At 43.6% G+C, this 20,938-nt stretch overlaps 1 non-coding gene across 1 annotated transcript; it reads right to left on the bottom strand.

Moving 5' to 3' along the window:
• Window positions 1-921: 921 nt before the first annotated feature.
• On the bottom strand, window positions 922-1,028 carry LOC111760432 (U6 spliceosomal RNA). The gene has a single exon (XR_002794120.1). It is a non-coding gene; the product is annotated as a U6 spliceosomal RNA (small nuclear RNA).
• Between the last annotated feature and the right edge of the window lie 19,910 nt (window positions 1,029-20,938).

Raw genomic sequence — 20,938 nt, 5'->3', positions numbered from 1 at the left:
TGGACAGAAACAGCGTGAAACTAAGGAGCAAGTTCACATATCTGAGAGGTCAAAAGGACAAGTCGGGTTCTGCCTCATAGGGCAACAGGGTTCATCCAGAGACCACTAGGTTTTTCACTCCTATCAATACCTGGAACCTAGTTCCCTGTCCCGTCCCCGCCCCAATGCACACACACGAACACAAACACACTCCTAGGAGCTGGCAAAAACAAATCAAGAGCACACAGCTCTCGCTCTAGGACTTGCTGCATCCAGGTCTCTGGTACAGTGGTTTAACTCCTGACTTCCGAACCCAGATCCCTGGCACCTGCCTGATGGAGAGTCAGCTCAGCTCAGATGTCTGAGCTGTACACCCCAGGATTTTTACTCCAGTTGTGTTTGCTCCACCTAAACTTGACTTCTGTTTCCAGACCTTTCCATCCTAGCAGAATTCCTAATTCCACACTTGACTGGGCACTGCTGCTGGTTACCACCTGTATCTCAGTGAGGCTATAACACTTTAAATTCAGCACTCGTGGAAATGGCAGTGCATATCTTAACCTGCAAGTATTGACTCACCTTAACTAACATCTTACTTTGTAGCTTCACCTGTGACATGGAAGTGGGTGTCTCTGCAAACTTAGGGTGACCCTTCTATCATCTCTCCCTGACTCTGGAGGCCTTCCCCAGACATCGGATCCACTCTACTCACCTTTTTTTCTTTTTCTTTTTTTTAATCAATGAAAACATGTATTCAAATACAGACAACAGGATTTACCCAGGTGACTTAATAATCAACGAGGGCCATATCTTGGGTGGCTGTAGAGGTGGGTATGCCTCTTGGACTAGAGGAATGGGTGGAAGTCTGCAAGCATCCCCAGGAACTCTAGGTTGAACTCTCTAAATGACACTGTTTTCTCGGTGGCAACCTGCAAAGACGCACAAAATACGGATTGCTTCACAAATGTGCATGTCATTCCTGCTCAGGGGCCATGCTAATCTTCTCTGTTTTGTTCCAACTTTAGTATTTGTGCTGCCAAAGTGAGCACCCACTCTATTACTTTCAGGGCACACATTATAACCCAGGGGTGCAGAGGCTTCTGCCCTTCCGAACTAGATCATCAATGTCCTCCAGAAATGCATGCCCTCAGGAACCTCAGAAGGCGACCTATTTGGAAAGGGCGTCCTTGCAAATGTAACTGTTTTTTTTTAAGATATATTTTATTTCTTTCTCTCCCTCCCAACCCCCCACCCCACCCCCAGTTGTCAGTTCTGTGCCCATTTGCTGCATGTTCTTGTTTTTGTCTGCTTCTGTTGTTGCCAGCGGCACCGGGAATCTGTGTTTCTTTTTGTTGCATCATCTTGTTGTGTCAGCTCTCTGTGTGTGCACCATTCCTGGTCAGGCTGCACTTTCTTTTGCGCTGGGTGGCTCTCCTTATAGGGTGCACTCCTTGCACGTGGGGCTCCCCTACGCGGGGGACACCCCTGCGAGGCACGGCACTCCTTGCGCGCATCAGCACTGGCATGGGCCAGCTCCACACGGGTCAAGGAGGCCCGGGGTTTGAACCGCGGACCTCCCATGTGGTAGACAGATGCCCTATGCACTGGGCCAAGTCCGCTTCTCCATAACTGGTTTTAAGATGAGGTCACACTGGATTAGTGTGGGCTCTAAATTCAATGACTGGTGTCCTTATAGGAAGGCCACGTGGAAACACAGGAAGGGAGAGGAATACAGAGAATACCAGATGACAAGAGACTGGAGTTCTGTGTTTACAAGCCAAGGAATGGCCACCAGCAGAAGCTAGGAAAAGAGGCAGGGACCGATCTTCCTCAGAGCCTCCAGAAGGAACCGACCTAGCTGACACCTTGGTTTCAGATGTCTGGCCTCCCGAATTGTTAGAGGATACATTTCTGGTTTCTTAAGACACCCAGTTTGTGGTCATTTGTTAGGGTAGTCCTAGGAAACTGATGTACCTTACAGTCCTAACATAGACTCTCTTCTGATCTTTTTTAAAAAATACAATTTATTTTTTTGTCTGTATTTTTATTTATCCCCCTCCCCCCTTGCAGCTTGCTTGTTGTTTTGCTCTCTGTATCCATTGGCTATGCACACTCTTCTGTGTTTTTACTTTCTCCCTTTTTGTTGCATCACCTTGCTGAGCTGGCTCTCTGCAGCACATGCGAGCTGGGCAGTACTCCGTGGTGCTTGTGGGCCGGTGGCTCTCTGCAGCATGTGGGCAACCTGCCTTCACAAGGAGGCCCCAGGACAGGAACCCAGGGCCTCCCATACGGTAGACAGGAGCCCAACTGATTGAGCCACAGCTGCTTCCCCTTCTGATCTTTTTTTGACTTAAGTACTTTCTGGGGCAATCTACCCTGACCTTTGCAGAAACAGAGATATACTTCACTTTACAAGGCCATATATACTCTGAGAAAGTTATTAGTCAATCAACTTTCTGTTTAAAATAAATCCTATTGAGGCAACATAGCCAGGTAGAAACATCACACGCATCAGAATGAGCAAGAACTACTCTAGAAATCACTACTATCTGACTTGGGACATGTTTCTTGACCTCGATGAACCTCAATTCCTCATCTATGAAATAAAATAACAATACATGCTTCATAGGGTTGTTATGAGGATCAAGTGGCATAGCAACTCTCAGGCTACTGACAGGTAATGGGTGACAGGATTCTAACAATTTATTTGTTTTCTGCACTCTCCTTTTCTAGTTTCTTTGTGGATATAAAAAACACCTTGGAGAATTCAATTGTACAATATGTAATACTTATGTATAAGATTGGGACTTTGTATCCTCAAGGCCTAGTGCTTAGCACACAGATGATGATCAATAAATATTTGTTTAAAGAATAATCAATGTGAGGTGCAGCTGCTGTGGGAAATTTTGATGGTTCCTCAAAAAGTTAAATATAGAATTACTGTATGACCTGGCAATTCCACTTTAGTGATGTATCCAAAAGAATTAAAAGCAAGGATTGGCACAGACATTTATGATATTCATAGAAGTCTTACTCACAATAGCCTAAATTTGGAAACAACCCAAGTGTATGTCAAAAGATGAGTGGATAAATCAAATGTGGTGTATACTAAATATAGATAGATAGATAGATAGATAGATAGATAGATAGATAGACAGACAGAAAAAATGTGGTATATACATACAATGTAATATTATTCAGCCATAATAGAGAATGAAGCTCAGATACATGTGACAACATGGATAAGCCTTGAAGACATTATGTTGAGTAAAATAAGCCAAACACAATAGGACAAATATTGTATGACTTCATTTTATATGAAATATCTGGAATATACCAGGGAGGTGAAGATCGTCAATCACCAGACCAGGGAACTGAGAGTGGCTACAACTGCAAGCAGGAGAATTGCATCCATCATCCATGTGGAATCTAAGCCCCCTCTCAGTCTAGAGATGGAGTGGACATCACCATCCCAGGGCCCACAGAATGGAGGAATAAAATATGGATTAGAGTGGACTTACTGATATTCTACTATAAAACTTTTGTAATTACTACATATATATATATATATTGATTTAGCTATTAAAAAAAAGAAAATACATTCTAGGTCGGTGGGACTGGGGGTTAATACTTAGAGGATGTAGGCTTTCTTTGGGGGTAATGATAAGGTTTTGCTATGGATGGTGGTGATGGTGGCACAACATTATGAATGTAAATAATACCACTTAATTCTATACTTGAAAATGGTTAAAATGGAATATTTTATTTTGTATCTATGTTACCACAGTAAACATTTTTTAAAAAGAATAACAAATGTGGGACAACCAGCAAGATGGCAGCAGTGTAAGGAGCTCCTAAAGTCAGCTCCTGCTATAGGGTAGTTAGCAAACACCCAGCCCTCTCTGGAGCTTGCTGAAGTATCTGTTTGGGAGCTTCAGGAGGCCAGAAGAGCATCCTGCAACATCCGTGAAGGAATGGAAGGAGGAGGCTGCCCATCTGCAGAGAGGACGCGTAGGTAGAGCACTCCAAGCTATGGAGGCGGGTGCCCATCCTGCACTGGAGGCACAAGTCGCCTCGGGAGCTGTTCCGCGGCTCGAACTGAAAGCTCCACTTTCCAAAAATGGGGGAGGAAGAGATGGTTGGGCACCAGCTTCAGCTACTGATGAGTAAATTCAGCGGGCTACAGTATAATCCTGAGAACAGCTAAAGTTAGGGCCTGTCCAAGCCAGAAAGAGGCTGGGAGCCACCATCTTAACTCTGCACCTGGCACGAGGGGAAGTGGTGTGGACTGAAAATCCCAGTGCTGGTGGGGACCAGCTTCTTTCCATTCAGGTCAGATTGCAGCTCTAGGCCTAAGCACCAACCCCACCTCCGGCAGGGAGGAAGCTGGGGGACCTGCGCCAGCCTCTCCAGAAAAGTACCAGCCAAGTCGCAGAGGCTGGTGATCATTCTACTTTGGCAGCACGAGCCACCCCAGGAGCTATTCTGTGGCTGGAATTGGAAGCACCATTTCCTAAAAACAGGAGAGGAGGAGATGGTTAGCTGCTGATTTCACCTACTGATTGGTGGATTCAGCTAGTCTAAGAAAGAAATCTCCTTCTGGAAGAAAATAAGGCTCACCCAATTGTGGAGAAGAAAAGAATTTATTCTCAGTCTTGCATGAAGGGGTGCACAACCAGAAAACATGGCTGGTGCCCCTAACAAAGAAAAATGACACAATTTATACCCCTAAGCCTAGCATGCAAGACCTTCCTCTGTTTCTCCATAGATTGGATACTTCAGAGGTTACAGCCTATCTGAGAAATCTAACTTTCCCATTCAAGTTTCCCAGTTTTTTATTAACCACTTTCCCCATCACATTCTAACCATTTTAGCTTTTACCTGCTCCTTTTGCCAAGTAAGGAATGGAATTTAGTGCTGAATTGGTATTGACTTAGCTCTTTCTTGTGCATCCTTTTTACTGGCTATAGGACTGGCTTAAGCTGGTTTCCTTTGTTCCTGCTTAATCCAGGAGTGGGAGACTAAGGCAGTAGGCTGCCAGGTTACATTAATTAATATTTTCTTCCTTTATGTGAAAACTAAACAAATCTCCATTTCTTATAATCGCCCCTCCTTCTTTTAAATTCTTTTTAGTTTTCACATTTCCATTCTTCAAATTTTCCATGATCTATCTCACACTCTTCGTCACAGGGATCTCCTTCTTTAAGGGGTGCAGATTATTTTGTCTATACTATATGGACATTTGTTTGGTTAGGGTGGTTTTAATGAGTCTTTGAACTAGCCCTCGGGCACATGGAATGACACAACGTCTGACTGTGGTAAGCACTGCAGCTGAGATAATGAGGGAAGTTAAGATGGACAGTGCAACCCCTTTCCATTTTCCAAACCAATTTTCAAGCCATCCTATGAGTGAACTGCTAATGCCAAAATTCTCTGCTAATTCTTCAGATAGGGCTGTTAGGCCTTGTAAAGCTTTAGTGCTAGTTCTGTCAGGGGCAGTGTTATTGGGGATGAATATACAGCAACTATCTCCAGTCATAACACAGACTCTCCCTTTCTCAGCAGGCATCATATCTAAGGCTAATCTATTTTCCCATGCCATTCTGCTAGTAGCATTTAGTTGTCCTGCAATTCCCTTAACTGCATCCCTGGTGTAATTAATAAATCTCTGTTGATTATAATAAGTACAATTAATCCAGTCTACATTTTTATTAATGGTGACCCACCAGAACAAGAATGACTCAAACCCAGTTGCTACCTGATTTCTAGCCTTAAATTCATCTGGGATTCCTCAGGGAACTCCTATATTATCTGGATAGATCCACTTGTGAAAAGAACCAAGTAGACTTCTCTTCTCTCTCCCTCCCTGGGATGTCATTTTCACTTCTTTTTCAAATGCCAAGGCGAATGGGACAGTCAATTGGACCAGAGCACAGGTTCTGCCCCACCTCTCAGGCTGTGTTGGTCAGAGAACACCCTTTCCACAGTACCACCCAGGTCTGCTCGAGGTCTGACCAAACTGGAGACATTTTCAGTAGGATCACTGCTCACATTCCACACTTGTGTACATTAGGCCATGGTCCCAAGGTCCCGGAATCCTTTCCCCTGTTTAGAGAGACAAGCAGAACGATTCCCTGAGCCTAGAACGGGAGGCAGGTATGGCCTTGAGGTTTCCATTTTTGACCGGTGGAAAGAGAGAGGACAACATACTACAATTTTCACTAGGAGTAGCATTTTGAAAGAGGAGTATCAACGACTTAAACTCCCTTTCATGCTTTTTCATACCTAGTAGAAAGGGTACAATACGAGCTGTAGGCCGGCCTGTTGTACAAGCGTAACAGTTGCTTTGGTTTAGACTCTGGACTGTCTATTTGATGCATTCTACCCAGGCATTTGTGTCCCCATATCCTCTCTCTATTTCTATGATTTGCTTTAAATCTTCTGCCTTAAGTATCCAAACTGCTTTGGGATAATTTTGAATTGGGGAATTGGCCTTTGGTGGGTTTTCCTGTGGTATTTCTGAAGGGTTAGCTGGACAGGGCGTTGTCGATGTCATGCCTACAGGGGGAGGAAGGACTCGGATTCGGAACCTCCCCAGAGGATCTTTTCCTGTAACATCTGCTCCCATTCCATAGACTCTATCGACCACTTGGTCCCTGGTGCTGCTCCCAGTTTCTAATTTGTCTGCCTTTTTAATAGTTTTTACTACTAGATTGCACTGAAAACTTTTGCAGTCTGGTGGGGTATTACCTTTATAAAAGGTTATCTTATACTTTAATGACCTCGAACCTGGTGAGACCCATCCCATATTCATGATCTATCCCTTCTACTGGATAGTCCACCATATAATATCCCAGGAGGGGCAAGGAGGGGCTTGACTATAACCATTCCCCACTGGCTCTGGGCGTAGGCATTTATTTTCCCCACTAAGCCATCGCTGGTGCTCTAAATTCCCACTGTCTATTACATAGCAGGTGTCAAACTGCACGGTCTGGGACTCCAGACCTTCAGTCACGTTTATGACTAATTTGATGGGGCTAGCTGCTTCTCAGGTTTGGAACATCATGGCTAATAAGATTATTTCCACCTGTAACTTAAGGTCTGAATTCCTCCTTTGGTATTCCAATAGGACTAGGGCCATTGTTGACTTGGACAATACACAGCTCAACCCCTCCCCCAGCCCCCCCCCCCCTAATTATTGTCTTTTCAGTGTGATCTTTAAGGGATCTGGGGCTGAAATTATTTCCCAAGACTCAGATGAAGTTGTTGGGTAGTTATCGTACAGTTCAGGTACTGGTCCTTATACTCGAGTGTAGTGAGTCCAGCCTTTTTCTGCCATTTGGACTGCTGTTTCAGTTGTCAGCAAGACTTGAAAATGTCCTTCCCAGGTCTGTTGGAGTTTGGACTCTTTCCAAGACTTGCTTAGGACCTAGCTGCCAGGTCCATGTTGGTGGACTGCAAATTCAAGAGGTGGAGTCTGAGCCAGCAAACCCCGATGTCTGGGGATAACAAAGTAGAAGACAAGGCCAGTATATAATTTTGAAGAAAGAGATCCTTTGACTCGAAGAAGCAGAGTTCTCCAGGCTTCCCAGGGAAGGGCAGACTGAAAAGCATTTCACAAGGAGAAATTCCCAGTTCCCTCCTAGGGGCAGTGGGGATTCTTAACAGAGTTATAGGTAAACATTTAACCATGGTAATTTGGTTCCTAAGATCAACTTAGATGTTTTTTTAAGGTTTAGTTCATTCTTTCCACTTTTCCTGAGGATGGCGGGTGCCAGGGTGTATGGAAGTTCCATGTGACACCTAGACACTGCATAATATTTTGTAACAGTTTGGATATAAAGTGACTACCATTGTCTGAATTTATATTTTCTACTAACCCATATTGGGGAATGATTTGTTCAAGGATAATTTTTGAAATCCCTGATGCTGTAGCTGAAGCTTCTACACATGCTGTCGGGTGATCCACAATAACCAGAACATACTTTAGTCAACCTACAGGGGCCATTTCAGTGTAATCAACCTGAAGGCTCTGGAATGGACTGAGGATGGGCTCCCTCCTCTCTGGCACTTGCTTTCTTAAAACTTTATTAACTCTCTGACAGATTATGCGCCATTCACTTATTTGTTTGGCTATAGTATAAAGGCCCATACACCCAAAATGCTTGAGGACCAGGTCACACATGGCCTGTACTCCCCAGTGACTCCCTTGGTGCAAAACTGCTAGTACTTCCCTCATTATTTATTTATTCAACAATCTGCGGCCGTCTGGGAGGAGCCACATCCCTTGGCTATCTAAGGTCGCCCCTAATTGTTCTAGTTCTTTTACTTCCTTTTCAGAGAATACAGGGATTCCAATTTCTTTGGGGATGGAGGGTTTCAGAACCATTAGTTCCAGAGGGGAAGAGAGGGAAGCCTCTTTGGCCTTTTCATCAGCCAATCTGTTGCCTTTTGCTTCAAAAGTATGACATTTCTGATGCCCATTTATATGTACCATTGGTATTCCTCTTGGTAAGGGCAGACTGGCTAACACTTGTTTTACCAGTTTCACATGGACTAATTCCTTCCTTCTGCTATTGATCAATCCCCATTCTTCCCAAAATTTTCCAAAGATGTGGACCACACCAAAGGCATATTTAGAATCTGTGTAGACTGTACCATCTTTTTCCTCTGACAATTTAAGGACTTGATTTAATGCATACAGCTCACAAGTTTGAGCTGATCAATCAGTGGGCAGTCAGCCAGCTTCTTTCACCTCACAAGTTAGCCCATCAACAATAGCTTAGCCATTGTGTATTTTTCCTCGCAGGACCCTAGAAGACCCATCTTTGAACAATTTTCTCCCAGAATGTAAGGGAAGGTCCCTTAGGTGGGGCCAGATTTGGGTTTGGTATTCAATTAAGTCTAAACAATCATGTTCAGGAGTTTCTACCTGTTAGGACCCTTTCCAGAGGAAAGAAGCTGGGTTCAGACTATGACCAATTGTCAGTATAAAGTCATCTTTTTCCATTATAACCACCTCATATTTCGGGAATCCATTAATCACCTTCCTGCTTTTTGAGACAAAATAGTCCTGACCTGATGAGGGGTACTACAACTAAGGCCCCTCCAAAGGTTAGTTTCCTGCTTTCTTCTACTAAGAGAGCAGTTGCTGCCATGGCCTTAACACACCCTGGAGTCCAGGATTCTGAAAAGGAAGGTCATGCACTTCCTTTGGCCACCCCAGATCTGGGTCAGGACTCCTAAGTCTGTCCCCTTATCTACTGTAACAAATGGATGGAGAGGTTTTTTGAGGGAGGGGAGGGCTAGAACAGGGGCTTACACCAATGCCGGTTTGAGCCCCTCTAAGTCCTTTACTTCCCCCTCCTTCCACTCTAATTTGTGAGGCTCCTCCTCCAACAGTTTTTGGTATAACCTCTTGGTTTGGGATGCATAAGAATCTGTCTGTAATCTACAATATCCCACCAATCCCAAAAAATATTTTTAGTTCTCTTTTTGTCCAGGAAAGAGGTAATTCAGTAATAGGGCTGAATTCTTTCTGGATTTCTTCCTCCTTCCCTCACTAATGAGATGACCCAGGTATTTGACTTCCTTTTCTACAAATTATAGCTTACTTTTTTGACATTCTTAGCCCTTGATCTCCCAGGAAATTCAATAAGCTTGTTGTAGTTCAGGCCATCATCTGCCTTTCTTCACCTGATATTAGCAGATCTATTGTAAAAGGGAAATTTAAGATGGGACTGCAAATTTCTCCAATACTTTTTCCAGTTCCTGCCGAAAGAGGTTGGGGGATTCTTTGAAGCCTTGGGGTAGAACTGTCCACCTATATTGGTAGAGGGATTCTCCCATTTAAAGGCAAACAAGTCTCTACTCTCTGGAGCAAAGGGACAAGCCCAAAAGGCATCCTTTAGATCTATTACACTGAACCATTTATGATGGTAGGGGATCGTTCTAAGGAGAGTGTATGGATTTGGGATTACTAGGTGTTGAACTAGACAATTTGATTAATGGCCCTTAGGTCCTCTACCATTCTCCAACTACCATCCGATTTCTGAATGGGCAAGATAGGAGAATTGAAGGGGGATGGACAGGGCTCCGAGAGCCCATCCCAAAGGAGGCCTTCAATGATGGGTTAAAGTCCTTGCTTCCTCTTAAGGGGAATGGGATATTGTCTTCAACAAGTAACCTCCCCTTTCTTTTTCAATTTGATCTTAAAAGGGGATACCGTCAAACCCCCCCCCCATTCCCTTCTCTCACCCACACTTCTTCTCTGATATCTTTTACATCTTCTTCAGTGAGCATGGCTAAGACTACTTCTATCTGCCCATCCCTTACTTCCAAATTCAGACCCATGAATACTATTAAGTCCCTTCCTAACAAATTACTACTGGCTTCTGGGATGTACAAAAAAGGGCCTACAATTTGATTGTTCTCCCAACAAACATTAGTGGGAGAAATAATGGGGACCTCAAATCCTTCTCCTTTTACCCCTGAGAGTGTAAGGGAACTGCCAGAGAGTTTGGGCCCTTTGGAGAGAAGAAACAGAGGATCAGGCTGCCTCTGTGTCCACTAAAAGTGTAATTTCTTGCAGATATGGGCCCACCCTTAGATTTATTAAATGCTTCCAGTGGGCTTTAGAAGTGAGGAGCCTCAGACCCCCCTAATCCTCAAAATTTATGAGGGGGATTACCCTACTCTCTTTCTTTAAACTTGGGCATTCCCTTTCTAAATGGCCAGGCCTCCCACAGTGATAGCACCCTGCAGAGTCTTGCATTCTCCTTGCCCCCTTATCTAAATAAGGCCATTTTGCAAATTTATCTCGCCTCTGCCAGTTCTGTCACTGACTCATCTCCAATCTTTTCTTAACCAATTGGTTAACTGTGCTTATCATAACCTTTGCTTTCTGTTTCTGCTTTTCCTCCTCTCTCTTTACAAACACTTTCTGGGACTCAAGGACTCTTCCAATGACTTATCCATCCGTCCTTCTGTTTTCTGAACCTTCTTCTGAATGTCAGGCCAAGATCCCTTCACATAGCTGACTTTTAACATTCCCTGAGCCACAGGATCATCAGGGCCCATCCCTGAACATTTCCTCACTTGGTCCCTCAATCGTTGCAGGTAAGCAGAGGGAGTCTCATCCTTCTCCTGGGCTACTTCAAAGGGCTTATTCAAGTTTTGAAATTTGTGTACGGCCAATTCGATCCTCTGTATAATGAGGTCTCTAAGATCTTTCATCTGTGCTCAGTCTCCCAGGTCATTATTATCCCAATAAGGGTCTGTGTTTGGGAACTTCTGTTCTGCTGCCATTACCCCCTGTCCAGGCAGATGCTGCCTTTCCCACTCCTTCCACACCATTCCTCATTCTTCTCCCATAAAGAGAATATTCAGTATGGACATAAGTTCGGGCCAGGTATATAAACTAGGACTTAGGAATTGATCTACTTGCTCAGCCAACCCCACTGGATCTTTCGTTAGTGATTTCATCTCCGTTTTGAAGTTCTTTAATTCAGTACTCATCAGTGGGGCATTTACATAGCCAATCTCCCCTGGCCCCACTTGTACTTCTCTCAGTGGATAAAAAGGTTCAGTGGAGTTTTGCTCTTTCACTCTCTTCTCCTGAGGTGCTCTGGGGAATGGAAAATTTTGTCTATCTTTCTTACACTGTTCCAGTTCTTTCTTCTGCTGTTGGTGGGTTTTAACGAGTGGGGCTGTTGGCCCTGCTTAATTCTCCAGTTTCCCAGGATTTAGAATAGGTTCTATTGGGCCTCCAAGTATAATGGCCCTTCTCCCAGGAGGGGAAGGGGAACAGAAGGAGGAAGGAAATTCAACAGGAGGTCCCAGGCTTTAGTTTTTGCAGCCCTGGTATCTGCAGCCTTAGTTTCTGCAAGCTTGGTTTCTGGGTCTAGATTTTCAACTTTCATAGGATAGAGAATGGCCCCCTTTCCCTTTAACCAGCACATGGCATAGTCACACTCTTCTTTGGAGAAGGGTGTTTTCCCATTAACATACAGTACAACATCGGCACAAAGCCAATCCTCATCTGCCCTGTATTTTGGCCAGAATACATCACGTGGTAAAATACTTTCCTTGGTCCAGATACAACAGCAGTATTTAATCATTTTCTTCTTGTCTTTTCCCCTGGTCCGATCACTTATCAGTCCAATGCCTTAACATCCTCCCTAATGGACATCTGGAGGAATACATCCAGGGGATCCTACAGATTCTCCCTTCCCCTTTTTCCCAGTCGACTGACTGCCTCTATTTCCCATGCTGAATCCTGACTGGGTCTCTTTCTCTTGAATCTTTTGCTTTGTCCATCTCCAGCCCTTTCCTTGTGAGAGAAGGGAAATGCAAATTGGGACTCTGCACCCACTTTGTGCAGTATGTCACACATCTCATGCATGCACAATCAACCTCAGACTCATCAGAATTTCCAACCACCAAGGTAATACTTAATAGCCTTTGTTCATACCTTGGTCCATGCATGGAATCACCTGGTCAACGTGAGGCAGATTTTCCCTTCCCTTTTTCTCATCCACAGTCAGCAGATCTAAGCATCTGTTCTCACGTCTCTTGACTGCCAGAGGCAAGGTCCCCACCGGTGAAGTCCAAGACCACTTAAACTGTGGGGCGTGCCTCCCCATCATCCACTTGGGAGTCTGCTCTCTGAAGCTTCAGTATCCCAGACAAGCCCCCAAAGCTGTAAGAAAGAAATCGCCTTCTGGAAGATAACAAGGATCACCTGGAGAAGAAAAGAATTTATTCTCAATCTTGCAAGAAGAGGTGCACAACCAGAAAACTTGGCTATGCCCTGAACAAAGAAAAATGACAAAATATATACCCCTAAGCCTAGCACACAAGCCCTTCCTCTGTTTCTCCATAGATTGGATACTTCAGAGGTTACAGCCTATCTGAGAAATCTAACTTTCCCATGCAAATTTCCCAGTTTTTTTATTAACTGCTTCCCCCATCACATTCCAACCATTTTAGCTTTTACCTGCTCCTTTTGCCAAATAAGGAATGGAATTTAGTGCTGAATTGGTATTGACTTAGCTCTTTCTAGTGCATCCTTTTTACTGGCAATAGGACTGGCTTAAGCTGGTTTCCTTTTTTCCTGCTTAACCCGGGAGTGGGAGACTGAGGCAGTGGGCTGCCAGATTACATTAATTAATATTTTCTTCCTTTATGTGAAAACTAATCTCCATTTCTTACAGCTGACTAGAGTAGAACCCTAAGAACAACTAAAGTTTGAACTTAGTCAGGTGGGGAAGAGGTTCATAGCTGCCATTTTGACTCTGCCCCCAGCATGAGGGGAAGCCGGGCTGACCAAAAATCATAATGACAGTAGGAACCAGTTTCTTTCACCCAGATTGGCCTGCAGCCCCAGCCTAGTTGTTAGCCCCACTACTGGCAGAGAGGAGGCTGGCAGGTCCTGCATGAGCCTATCCAGGTAACTGCAGGTACATTTGGCTGGCACAGACTGAAAATCAGAAGTCTATTGGTGTAACCATGGTCATCTTGGACCTGCACTGCATAGATTGCTGCTCAAAACTGCAGCTCCATCTCCACCCCAGGCAGGGGAGAAAGGGACATGAGGCCTCATCAGTCTCTCTGGGCAACTAGAGTCTAGGCCTGCACAACTTGGATTATTTCACACAGCTGTGACTCTGTCCCTACCTCTGGCAAATGAGAAAGTTGGGAGAAGTTTCATCAGTCCCTGGGGCAATGAGGGAAGTTTGAGCCTCCACAGCTTATAGCGCCAACTATATCCTTGGCTCCTACTGCACAACCAGCAAGGGAGAAAGGGCAGGAAGCACTAAACAAAGAGAAAAACTGCACCCAGAATAAATACTCTAGTAAGCCAGGTGCCAAGAAGCCAACAAAAAATTACAATCCACGCCAAGAAACAGGAAGCTATGACCCAGTTAAAGGAACAAGATAAGCCTCCAGATGACATAAAAGAGTTGAGACAACTAATCATAGATGTTCAAACAAATCTCCTTAATAAATTCAATGAGATGGCTAAAGAGATTAAGGATATTTAGAAGACATTGGATGAGCACAAAGAAGAATTTGAAAGCATACACAGAAAAATAGCAGATTGTATGGGAATGAAAGGCACAATAAATGAAATTTAAAAAACATTGGAATCATATAATAGCAGATTTGAAGAGGCAGAAGAAAGGATTGGTGAGCTTGAAGAAATGGCCTCTGAAAGTGAATATACAAAAGAACAGATGAAGAAAAGAAAGGTTTCAGGGAACTAAATGACAGCAAAAGATGTACAAACATATGTGTCATGCATGTCTCAGAAGGAGAAGAGAAGGGAAAAGGGGCAGAAGGAATATTTAAAGAAATAATGATAGAAAATTTCCCAACCCTATTGAAGGACATAGACATCCATGTCCAAGAAGCACAACATACTCCCATCCTAATAAATCTGAATAGACCAACTTGAGACACATACTAATCAGAATGTCAAATGCCAAAGACAAAGAGAGAATTCTGAGAGCAGTGAGAGAAAAACAATGCATAACATATAAGGGTTACCCAATAAGTTAAGTGCTGATTTCTCACCAGAGACCATGGAGGCAAGAAGACAGTGGTGTGATATATTTAAGTTACTACAAGGGAAAAACTTCCAGCCAAGAATCTTATATCTGGCAAGATTGTCTTTCAAAAATGAGGGTAAGTTTATAATATTCACAGATAAACAGAAACTGAGAAAACTTCTAACCAAGAGACCAGATTTTCAGGAAATTCTAAAAGGTGTGCTAGAGCCTGAAAAGAAAAGAAAGGAGAGAGTGGACTAGAAGAGAGTCTAGAAATGAAGATTATATCAATAAAAGTAACTAAAAGTATCAAAAGAGGGAAGCGGATTTGGCTCAACTGATCGAGCATCTGCCTACCATACAGGAGGTCCAGGATTCAGACCCAGGGCCTCCTGGCCCATGTGGTGAGCTGGCCTACGCACAGTGCTGACACATGCAAGGAGTGCCGTGCCACGCAGAGGTGTCCTCAGAGTAGGGGAGCCCCACACACAGGGAGTGTGCCCCGCAAGGAGAGCTGCCCCATGTGAGAAAAGCACAGCCCACCCAGGAGTGGTGCCACACACACTGAGAGCTGACATGGCAAGATGATGCAACAAAGAGAGTCACAGATTCCTGGTGCCACCTGACAAGAATGCAATCAGACACTGAAGAACACACAGCAAATGGAGACAGAGAGCAAACAATGGGAGTGACAGGGTGGGGAGAGAAATAAATAAAAAATAAATCTCTAAAAGGAAAAAAGAGTGGTGAAAATAAAATATGACAGATAAAGCTCAAATAGCCAGGAATAAACTTAACCAATGATGTAAAGCACTTGTATTCAGAAAACTGCAACTCAATGTTAAAAGAAATTTTAAAAAGCCCTAAATAGCTGGAAGAACATTCCGTGCTCAAGGATTGGAAGACTAAATTATCATTAAGATGTCAGTTCTACTCAAACTGATACACAAATTCAAAGCAATCCCAATAAAAAGTCCACCAGCATTTTTTTAAAAATTGAAAACACGATTCATTTGGAAGGGTAAGTGGTCCTGAAAAGCCAGAAACATCTTAAAAGGGAAAAATGAACTCTCCTCTCTAGACTTTAAATCATATTACCTAGCTATAGTGGTAAAAACAGCATGGTACTGGCATAAAGACAGACACATAGACCAATGGAACCAAACTGATGGTTCAGAAACAGACCCACACATGTGTGGTCAAGTGATTTTTGACTAGCCTGTCAAACCCACACAGCTTGGGCAGAACAGTCCATTCAACAAAATGGTGCTCAAAGAACTAGATACCCATAGCCAAAAGAAGGAAAGAGGACCTCTATCTCATGCCTTATCCAAAAATTAACTCAAAATGGATCAAAAACCTAAAAATAAAAGCAAGCACCATAAAGCTTCTAGAAGAAATTATAGGAAAGTATCTTTAAGCCCTGGTGGTAGGGGTGGATTCTTAAAGGAGATAACAGGAGGACTGAGTGGACTACTGATGTTTAATGTATGTAGCAGTTTTAATTAGCTTTACTGTAAAAGTGTGGAAATGTATAGAGTGGATGGTAACACATAGTAACAACTAGTTAATAAATGGGGATGTAGCCTGATCTGTCTCAGGTGAGGGCATGTGAGGGCAGGTAGGCTGTTGGAGACAGGCCTCTGTGCTCTCTCTCTAGCCCAGTGCTGCAGCCCAGATTCCTTTTGAAGGCAAAGAGAGCCCTGACTGTCCTAGTGACCTCAGGGCCAATTTACCCGGTAGGCAAATAAGGACATTGGGCCTAAGATCCCCCATTCTTCCAGAGGCTGACAAAAATGTTTCCATTTAAATTTATGTTAATATCAGAAGAAAAATGATGTACTATAATAATATTGCATATCTAATAATGAATCCAGCCTTGATTACACTCATCTTTATACTAATACATTTAGTATAAATGCATTTTTAATACTTTTTTATGGAGGGAGGGGGCCATGAAGGCAAAAGTGCCAGGGGACCCATGAAAGTCATACTGTGGCCCTGGGTGACCTAAGAAGGCAATAGAACTAGCCAAGCATTGCACTACCAGAGGAGGGGCTGCTCCTGCAAAGCAACTTTACAGAGAAAAGCAACTCTCAACAGCAACGAGAGCAAATCTGTTTAGAGGCAGACAGGTTTCCAAAACCTCCCTTAGCCTCTCTAAGAAGGCAAACAGGCACAGTATACCCTCTCCCCTCACTGTGGATCAAAAATAAGGGACATTCAGCATGAGCTCACTGGTTCCTCTCCCAAAGGCAAACCCAGGCGTGCCCTCACCCCCCATTCTCAAGTGAGGAATGCTCATCAGTGACCTCACCTCCTTTTCCCTCAAAAGGCAAACCCAAGCATGACATCCCCTCAAGTAAGGCAAGATCAGGCATGACGTTACTCCGCCCCTCCCCCTTACCCCACCCCCACCATTCGCCTCTCCTAGCCACCTGGCAAATGACACATTTCCACCCAACTTCTCAGAAGTGGCTCCGCCTGAAGGTGTGGGCGCTTCCTCTTAGTCACAAGGCCAGCCAGTGTGTCTGTGAGGCAGCTTAGAGGACCTCAACTGTGACTCAGCTCATGCTGGCAGATGAGAATTTATTCAAGGCTCAACACTAAATAGGGAGTTTTCAGGCAAGTCTGGAGGGCAAGCTGAGCCAATTCAGGAGGAGAAACTGAAAAGCAGAAGGGGAAATCCTGGACTGAGAAATTCCTAGAAAAGAATTCATAACCTTAGCCCACAAAGAAGGTTGCCCGAGCTGACAGAGCTAAGCAGACATGCTATCAGACCAGGAGCTGTCAGTACAGAAAGCACTCCAAGACCAGAGTATCTGTCTGTCCATGATTCCTACTTATCCACCTGACCTTTGGGTGCACTGGACCCTCCATCTCTAAGAGTGAAAATGGTAGGTCCCTAGTAGACCAGACAACGTGAGTGTGCACTGGGCAGTGTATTAATCAGGGTTCTCCAGAGAAACAGAACTGATAGGGTGTGTGTGTGTGTGTGTGTGTGTGTGTGTGTATGTAAATAAGAGACTTATGATGTGAATTGGCTCACAGAACCGTAGGGATTAGCAAATCCAAATTTCGTAGGGCAGGCTGCAAGTTGGAAACTCCAGTGAAGGTATAGTTGAATTCTTCAGGAGAAACTGCCTGACAGAAGTAGAGATAGAAATTCTTTATGACTTCTGTAATCTTCACCTCCCACTTTAGCACCTCCAATTGATTGGATGAGAAGATCCTCACTACTGAGGGCAATCTCCTTTGTTGATTATAGATGCAATAGGCTATAGATTCAATCAGCTAACTGTAGATGCAAATCCATCTATGAAATACTTTCACAATGCCAATGAGGCAAGTGTTTGCATGACCAAACCACTGGGCACCATCACCTAGCCAGAGTGACACATGACTTAACCATAATAGGCACTCAAGATTCTGTGAGCAACATTATTTGAGCATGCAGTCAGATTCGATTCAAGGATGAACAAACAGGACAGGAGAGAAGTTAACCTTCTAAATAAAAAGTCTATACCATGACCACAGACTCTGCCTGACATCATGCAGGAGATTGTTCTATCAAGAGGTAGATCAGGTAAGGAGGCTCAGCCAATGAAGGAACTGGGGTTGTAGGAGCCCCAGGAAAGAAACCTGACCCCTTCCCTTAGACCTTCTGCATATCCTTCCTTGATCACGCTATTTAAAATGGCCACCTTCTCCTCCTCAACCCTCACTATCTAGCACCTCCCTCATTTTATTTTTCTACTTAGCATTTATCATTATCTCCCTATCATGTGTTTTACTTTTTTAATTGTGTCTATCTCTCATTAGAATGTAAATTCCAATGAGAGCTGGGATTTTAGTCTATTTTTGTCTACTCTGTATCTCCAGCATTCGGGATCAGAATGTTAATCCCATTCTCAATCTGATGCAGGAAGGGCATCACCATCCCAAAATCCTCAAGATTGAGGAATGAACAAACACAAGGGGGGAATATAACAAGGGACCAAAGCAGACTTATTGTTGTTATAACAAAAGAACTTGTATCATTGATAAAAAGCTTGTGGTTACCAGAGGTTCTGTGGGGATGGAGAGGAAAGAATAGGTGTAATATAGGCATTTTTAGGGCACTGGATTGTTCTGCATGATATTGCAATGAAGGATACAGGACATTGTACATTTTGTCAAATTCTATAAAACTATACAGTCAAAAGTATAAACCATAATGTAAACTATAGACCTTGGTTAGTAGCAATGCTTCAATATCTGTTCATCAATTGTAACAATGTACCACAATGATATAAGGTATTGTAAATAGGGGAAAATGTGGGAGAGGGAGGGAGTGAGGTATATGGGAATCCCCCGTATTTTTCCCCTATATATATTTTTTTTAATTATTTTTATTTATTTCTCTCCCCTTCCCCCCACCTCCGCCAGTTGTCTGCTCTCTGTGTCCATTTTTTGTGTGTTCTTCTGTGTCTACTTGTGTTCTTGTGAGTGGCACTGGGAAACTGTCTCTTTTTTGTTGCATCTTCTTGCTGTGTCAGCTCTCTATTTGTGCAGCGCCACTCTTGGGTAGGCTGTGCTTTTTTTCACGTGGGGCAACTCTCCTTACGGGGTGCACTCTTTGCAGGCAGGGCTCCCCTAGTGGGGGACACCCCTGCGTGGCATGGCACTCCTTGCATGCATCAACACTGCACATGGGCCAGCTCCACATGGGTCAGGAGGCCCTGGGTTTGAACCCTGGACCTCCCATGTGGTAGGCAGACACTCTATCAGGGCAGCCAAATCCACTTCCCTTTCCCCTATATTTTTGAAGTAACTTTCATGTAATCTAAAATGTCTCCATAAGTAAAATTTATTATATGAGGAAAAACAAAAGAATCAGAATATGTCCTGACATATAGTAGGTGCTCATTAAATGTTTATTGAATGAATAATTCATGTGAAATGTTCGGGACAGTGGGCATTATGTACTAAGTATATAATACAGTTAACTGTTATTGTTTGCATTATTCTATGCTGTAAGATACAAAGAGTGAATAATGATGGCATTCCAGAAAGGGGAGAATTGATGAGGATCCAGAAACACAAAAACCCACTTCCTAAATGGCACACTTTAGCTGCGTGCTGGGCCTACAAGTGTGGGAGTGTGAATGGCTCCATGCCATCCCCCTAAATAATTCAAAGTGCCCACCACTTAAAGGTGGCTCATTACGTCTACATTATAGAACCTTTCAAACAATGTGTATGTGCATTTTAGTGAACTGGTTCAAATCCTTTTCTTAATTTTTAGGACAGAATCTGGTATAAGCCAGTTGTACCTACCACTAAAATTCTGAACGTAAGCATTACATGCTTTCAGTGTTTTCCTCTGATGCTTGTCTTAGCTTGCCAGGGCTGCTATGACAAATACCACACAGTGGGTTGGCTTTAAGCAACAAGAATTTATTGGCTTACAGTTTTAGAGGCCATAAGTCCCAAATCAAGGTATCAGCAAGATGATGCTTTCTCTTGAATTCTGTAGCACTCCGGCGATGGCTGCCGCAATCCTTGGGGTTCCTTGACTTACAGATCTGCCTCGTCACATGGTGACATCCTTGGTCTCCTACTGTGGCTTTCTCTGACTTCTGGCTTTCTTGACTGCACCTGCATTTCCTCCTTTATAAGGCCTCCAGTATTACAGATTAAGACCCACCCTGATACAATTGGCCACACCTTGACTAATAATAACATCTTCAAAAGGTCCTATTTACACATGGGTTCATGTACACAGGAATGCAGATTAAGATTAAGAACATGTCTTTTGTGGGGTGCATGATTCAATCCCAACAACAAAAGGAAATACAAGGGGAAGCGGATGTGGCTCAAGGAATTGGACTCCCGTCTACCATACGGGGATCTGGGGTTCATTTCCCAGGGCCTGCTTGTGAAGGTGAAGCTGGCCCGTGCCACGATCTGATGCAACAAGATGACAAAACAAAAAAGAGACACAGAGGAAAGACAATGAGAAACACAACAAACCAAGGAACTGAGGTGGCTCAAGCAATTGGGTGCCTCTCTCCCATGTCTAGGTCCCAGGATTGGTGTCTGGTGCCTCCTAAAGAGAAGATGAAAAAAGAAGACAAGCAGACACAAAAGAACATGTAGAGAATGGACACAGAGAGCAGACAGAGAGCCCTGGTGGGGGGAGGGGTGAATAAATAAAAATAATAAATAAATACATAAATCTTCAAAAAAAAGAAAATATGAGAGATTAATTGTCCAGAACCAGGCCCAGTTAGCCATCTCACAAGAGTCCCATGAGGAATGTACCAAGTTACCAAGTTTTTTTTTTAAGATTTATTTATTTATTTATTTATCTCCCCTTCCCCCCAACCTCTGCCCCAGTTGTCTGTTCTCTGTGTCTATTTGCT

The sequence above is a fragment of the Dasypus novemcinctus genome, chromosome 9 (genome assembly GCF_030445035.2).
Source record: "Dasypus novemcinctus isolate mDasNov1 chromosome 9, mDasNov1.1.hap2, whole genome shotgun sequence".
In the NCBI taxonomy this organism is placed as follows: Eukaryota; Metazoa; Chordata; class Mammalia; order Cingulata; family Dasypodidae; genus Dasypus; species Dasypus novemcinctus.
The sequence above is the reverse complement of the archived record's forward strand: the minus strand, read 5'-3'. Positions and strand labels throughout refer to the sequence as shown.